Below are 7,252 nucleotides of genomic sequence, written 5' to 3'. Positions count from 1 at the left end.
GAGGCACAGCTATCCTTAGTATCTTATCACTTGAAAGGCGCCCAACTTGTCTCAGAGGAAAAATTTCTCTAGGTCATCGTTATCAAACACATGCCAGTTCATCATGATGAAGTCGAATCTGTCTCTCGATATTGCATTTGACACTAGTTCATTGTGACTGTCTTGTTCCCCTTGCCAGTACATTATTCTTCTGAGAACTACTACGTAACCACTAAGCAGGACTATAGCTAGAAACACCATCATTTCATTTTCAGAGCAGTCTCCTATTCTGTTCTTCTTTGCCGCGTACTGATTGATATAAGTGACCATCATGTTTAGAATTTCGTCATCGAAAAAATTGTGTGAAGTATTCTAATGGACTTCTACCGGGTTTGAGTACTTCACACATCATAGGCCATTCCGTGCTTGGAAGAGTTGAGTCTTCATTTTCAGGTTCCCCTGTAGTTTCTCTCTCGGCAGCCTGTGTCCCAGTAATACCTTCCTTGTTTGTCTGCAGAGTTGGAGGGACCATTGTAGAACTGGTGCGTGGGAGTGTTGACCCTGCTTTTACAGGTTCCCCTCTATCTTCTTTCTTGGTAGCCTTTGTCCCAGTAACGTCTTCCTTGTTTGTCTCCAGGGCTGTAGAGGGCGTTGTAGATCTTGTCCTTCTACACTTTCTAGATAGCTGAGATGGACCAGGTAACAGACGGCAATCCTATGTCATATGATGATTCCTCACATACATTGTTGATAGCCATGTCAGTTACAAACACATCGGCACTCATGGGTTGTCTTCTGCACCCGAATCCTCATCAGTCAAATCATCACTTGCATTTAGAGGTGGCAAAAGTGCGACATCTACACCACTGTTTGGAATAGTTTCACTACTGTCCATAATTTCCAGAAGTTCATGCAGTGTAATTTTTCTCCGGGAAACACAAAGAAAATACCATATTATCCTGACGTCCTTCCAGAAGGACGCTAAAAAATATAACGTTATTACTGGTTATGAATGTACGTTCATGCATATTTTACATAAGTGTATTGAAAGCCCTAACCTTTGAGATATTGCACCATAAATTTCAAAAAAATAATCCGTAAATTACGGTAAACATAATTACCCATTTATAACAAGGTCAGTCAAATCAACCATCGCTGCTGAAGTCCAACATTCAGGTCTAAATTTCTCGCTCACAACTGACGATTAACTTGCAGCTCCTGTGCAGTCGTCAACAATGGACATTGAAAAGGCGCGTGACTAACAATAGTAACATTTGGAGCCTAATATTAATTATTACGTCATTATTTCTTAAGCCATGCATTCCGTCCTTCTGGAAGGACGTCAGGAACATCTGGGTTAATATTATCCTTCCATCTACGCCTTGGGTTCAGCCTCGGTAGCGCAGTTGGTATAGCGCTGGTCTTCTGTACTCGAGGTTGCGAGTTCGATCCCGACCCAGGTCGATAGCATTTAAGTGTGCTTAAATGCGACAGGCTCATGTCAGTAGACTTAATGGTATGTAAAAAAAACTCCTGCAGGACAAAATTTCGGCACACCAGCGACGCTGATATAACCTCGGCAGTTGCGAGCGTCGTTAAATAAAAAAAACCATAAACCATCTACGCCTTGGGTCTCAGGTCTTACAACAAACGCACTATATGTATTTCTAGGTTCACCCAAACGTGCTACACGCCCTGCCCATGTCCAAGTCTGGATTTTGTGTTCATAAATTAAATTAGATGAAGAATACAATGCGTGCAGTTCTGCATTGTGTAACCATCTCCATTTTTCTGTAGGCTAATTTCATTCCTCTTAGCCCCAAAACATCTTATTCTCAAACACCCTTAACATCTGGTCTCTCTCAAAGTGAGAGTCCACGTTTCACAACCGGTAATATAACTGTTTAATAAATTCTAACTTTCAGATGTTTGAGAGCAGAGTGGATGATAAAAGGTTCTCAACCAATTAATAACAGGCATTTCCCATATTTATTCTGCGTTTAATTTGTTGTCGATTGTATTTGTATTTGTCAATGTTGCTCCAAAGTACTTGAATTTTTACACCGTTTCAAAAATAAATTTCAAATTTTTATATTTCCATTTACTATTATATTCTGATCACGAGACGTAATCATATACTTTATCATTTCGGAGTTTACTTCCAAACCTATCTCCTTACTTGCTTCAAGTAAAATTCCCGTGTTTTCCCAAATCGTTTCTGTATTTTCTCCTAGCATATGCATATCATCCGCATAAAGAAGCAGCTGATGTAGCCCATTGAATTCCAAACCCTGTCTGTTATTCTGGTCTTTCCTAATGGTATATTCTAGAGCAAAGTTAAAAAATAAAGGTGATAGTGCATAACTTTGCTTTAGCCCGCAGGGAATTGGAAAATCGTCAGACAGAAATTGGCTTATATGGACTCTACTGTACATTTCATTGAGACACATTTTAATTAATCGAACTAGTTTCTTGGGAATACCAAATTCAGTAAGCATATTATATAAATAAAACTTCTCTCTTAACCGATCATATGCCTTTTTAAAATATATGATTAAATGATGTACTGTACCCTTATAGTCCTTTTTTTTTTTTTTCAATATCTGTCGAATACAAAAAATCTGATCAATAGCCGACCTATTACGCTTAAAACCACATTGATGATTTTCTCTAATTTCATCTACATAAGAAGTTAATCTTCTCAGAGGAATGTTGGACAAAATGTTGTACGATGCCAACAAAAGTGATATTCCTCGAAAGTTACTGCAGTTAGTCTTTTCGCCCTTCTTAAAGATAGATATAATTATGGACTTCCTCCATTGTTCGGTATAAGTTTATAGTCAATGCGTTCCCATCCTCATTACTTCTACAGGAATTTGACTGATAACTGAAGACATGCCGTAGTTTCCCCTAACTATGGTCCACATTTCTCTTTGTATATTCAGTACTATTCATCCAGATTAAGTGAAATTTTGGATTCGGACTCTTGTAAGTGTATATTAAATAAATATTGACATATGTGTTTGAAATTATTTAATTACATGTGTTAAAAAAATAAGCATTGGTACATAGTTGTATTCTGAGTTGCCCAACTATGGTCCACTAATATATTCGTGCTTGAATGCATGAATGGACTATAGCTTGAGCTGTAATTATTCCCAAATCAATACATTGAGTTTCTAATTTAAGGGTAGACACTCTAGCTCCATCTCACTTACGGAATACCTCCAGACGCGCAGCATCTGCTGCTGACTTAGCCGTGAAGAAAGTCAATAAATATGCTCATCTTTTAGACAATTATATCTTTGTCCCATTTGCTGTGGAGACCTTCGGTCCTTGGAGTCATGACGCTAAAGTTTTGGTATCTCAAATCGGCCAAATTTTGATCTCCATTACTGGTGATCGCCGTTGCACTACTTATTTGCGTCAACGCTTAAGTATTGTTATTCAACGCGGAAATGCAATGAGCGTTTTGGGTACTCTTCCGGAGTTCAGCCCTTTGGACGAACTTTTTCTCCTGTAAAATTTTTTATCTCTATGTAAATGTTTATATTTATTGTTTATATATGTATAATTGTAACGGTGAAAATATTGTTAATCCAATAATTTATTTATTTATTTATTTTTTCATAAGTGTATATTATTTTTGGGAGTGTTTTTGTAAGTAATTTTATGAGGTTGTTATTGACATGCTGATAAATTATTTGTAAGGGTAGAAACATAATCTAACACAGAAATATTAAAAATAAATTAAAGTACATGGATTCTTTTTATTAGTACATATTGCATACACACACAATAAACAAGTGAAATCTGAAAGTCACTTTCCTGCAATATTGAACAACTACACTCACCGGCAAAAATACCGGGCCATCTAAAGTTTCTCAATTTTTTTTTAATGAGATGAGAATCAGAAAACCCATCATGAAATGAAGAAAACATAGCTTCCCAGAAAAAAAACTTTTTTATTATAACTTGGGCTATTATTTTCAATGCCAAACAATGGATATAATTAAAAGGTGTAAAAACTTAAAAAGGAATTGTATCAATTTTCTTCCAAATGTTCAACTGATTTTGAGGCCACCCAGATGTTGCTAATAGCGGATATTGCCCCCCCCCCCGTGACTGTATGACTGTTACCATTTGCCGAGTCAACCCTTCGATCAGATTCTGGATGTCAGTCTGGTCGATTCTATTCCACCCTTTACTCAGAACTTTTCGGAGCTGCTGTAAGTTGCTGAGGAGTTAAACGACTCACTTCCCTAGCATTTCCCACACATGTTCAATAGGGTTTGTATCAGGACTTCTTGCTGGCCATGCCATCCTATTAAATCCAATGTCGTGAAGGAACTCATCCACGATTCTTGTAGCATGAGGGCGAGCATTGTTATGCATTAACAGCAACTTTTCACCAATAAGTGGAGCATATGGTACCACATGTTAAATGAGACCTTATTCTATGTATCTAGGAGCAGTCAAAGCACCTCCATTAATAAAAACAAGTTCTGTGTGAGCTTCATACGAAATGCCACCCCATACTATTACTGATCCAACTTGGAAACTGACACGTCAACTGAAGGCACATGAAGAAAAATGTTCTCCTCTTCTCCACACACTTTCACGTCCATCTGTAAACTAAATCTCGATTCATCTGTGAAGAGCACTCGTCGCCACTCCTCCAGGTTCCAATTAGCGTGATTGTGAGCAAAACGTAATCATTCAACATGATGTTGCTGGAGCAATTCTGGGTCTTTAGCTGGTCTTCTAGAATTCTGCCCACATTCATCCAGACGTCTTCTTATAGTTCTCTCACTCACGTTAACTTGTTTTATTTTCTGGAAGGTTCTTCTGGTCTCAATAGCTGTGGAATGGCGATCTCTTAATATGTTTAGGACAATGAAATGGTCGTCACGAGCCGAAGTTACTCGTTTTCTCCCTGAACCGGGTCTCCTGGAATAAGTTCGATGGAGGAATCCCAAGAACTGCAGCCACATAACGCTGATTATTCCCATCTTCTATCAATGCAACCACTTTTGCTGAATCGGTAGGACTTAGTGACATTTGTATACAATAAAGTACTCCAATACTGCCTCAAAAGAGCTTACCAGTCTGTAGACTTCTTCAGCTTAGCTTGAAATGAATCCGAGAAGTTTAGACACAAATTGCAAGAAGAACGAATCTTCTTCTTTTCAGATCATTGTTGGTTATTACGTATTCAGTATTACATTATTACGTAACACAAAATAAATAAATAAATGATCCTAATCACACCTACAATTATTTAAAAAATCTTACAATTTTTTAAAATTTTAAAGAAAATGTAGTTGACCCGGTTTTTTTTGCCAGTGAGTGCATATTAAAGAACAAAAGTACGGTGTCAAAATAAACTAACACATTCTTAGCAAAATATTATGCACATAAATTCACTGATAATGTTTATTTATCATAGTGAGAACAACATTCAGTAGGCTTATTTCGATCCTTTGAATCTCCACTTCTCTTGTAATTCTGAAATTGAAAATAGATCTCTCTTTTTCGAGACGAATTTGGAGTCTTCAATTTCTTTTATTATGTTTTCCTTTCTATAGAATAAAATGTATTCCATTTCTCGCCACGTCAGTAATTGCCGCTTCTTACCATACATGAAACAACAGCTCCATTGTTCTTCACTTCCAAAACATTCCCTGGCCACAAATCCTCCTCAAAATTAACTACCATATAACTAGTTGCCTTTAGTATTAATTTAGCAGATTTCGCCTTCTTTTCCACATCTGACTCACTGTCTGTAAACATGGAGAGAACACCGGAAACATCATAATCTGTATCCAATTCAATTTCATCGCTCTCATAGTCACTTACAGGGACGGTTGTTTTCCTTCTACCCTGAAATTTTCGTTTTACCGGACCATCATTCGTGCTAGTACCATTGATGCTTGAACAGCCTGTTTATTTTTCTCCTGGACTATAATGTTAAATGGTGTTTTAGAATAGGCCTATACTGAGATACCGTATTTGCAAAAGTAAATAAACACATTGATCACATTTTATTAAAATAAATATTTCAAAATGAAATAGAACTATGGTCCACGAAAAATTGAGGTACATAGTTGAGGACTGACTTCTAGCCTTGAGGTTAAACATTTTTCACGCAGTCCTTAACCTCTGCCAGTCTAATTATTACGTGAAAGTAAACACTATATAGCCAGTTTTAATTGTACAAACAAACATATATCCATAACTTTCCAGTTCTACAGAGAAGAGCTTAATAAAACAGACAAACACAAACTGAACGATTTCGTGTCTTCACACATTCAATAGAACGATGCACACTGACCTTGTTAAGCATCCATATCATTGCCACGTGTAATGGTAGATGGAAGCATCTATGGGGAACATAATTCCATCACAGTGGCGCCTCAAATGGCAAACACCGAACTCTTGGTGGACTAAGTAGTACATAATGCGTTTTGGAACATAGTTGGGTGCTTGGATGATAGTTATGGGAAATGACGGTATATTTTCTTATATTATCTATCGCAATTACGACTTCAGAAAGTGTGGGTTCGAGTGTAAATGGATCAGCAGTTTGTATCTGAATATCGTCCCGATCATTTTTATTTGGTCTATGAACATTTCGTAGTTGCCCAAAATAGTTTTTCCATCTGGTCAAGATGGAATGACAGTCCGCAAGCAAGTCACCATTCTCATCCTTGATCACGTTTACCCTTGCCTGATATCTTTTCTTAAATTCATTTATGCCTTTATATAAATATCTATCGTTAATCTATTTGATTATACGTAATGGAGTTTTTCCTTCAAGTAATCTCTTTTTGTTCCTAACTGTGCGACTTGCTTCTCATCTTTCATTGAAATAATTGTCTCTCTTTGCCTGGACTGGATTCTATAAGAATTTCAATTTTCCCTGTTTCCCCCTTTCTACTACCATTCAACAATATTAATCAAATCACGGTTTCTTTTCCTTAGTTTCATAACCTATGTTCTGCTCAGCTGCGATTTCGATATTATCCCTGATATTTTCCCCCACGCTATTAATAAAATATAAATAAATAAATATAAAATATATTCTTTGCTTTTCTATGATAAATTATCTAGCTTTAATTAGTCAGGTAATCTTTTCGTACTTTGATTTTTATTGTAATTGTAAATTTAATACTAATTGTAATTTTATTCTTCGTATTACAGTTGGATTCTCCTGGTAGAGGGGCAGAGAAGGCCTGACAGCCTTATCTCTACCGGGTTAAATAAATAAATA

This window comes from Periplaneta americana, chromosome 17 (assembly GCF_040183065.1).
Source record: "Periplaneta americana isolate PAMFEO1 chromosome 17, P.americana_PAMFEO1_priV1, whole genome shotgun sequence".
NCBI lineage: Eukaryota > Metazoa > Arthropoda > Insecta > Blattodea > Blattidae > Periplaneta > Periplaneta americana.
The sequence above is the reverse complement of the archived record's forward strand: the minus strand, read 5'-3'. Positions refer to the sequence as shown.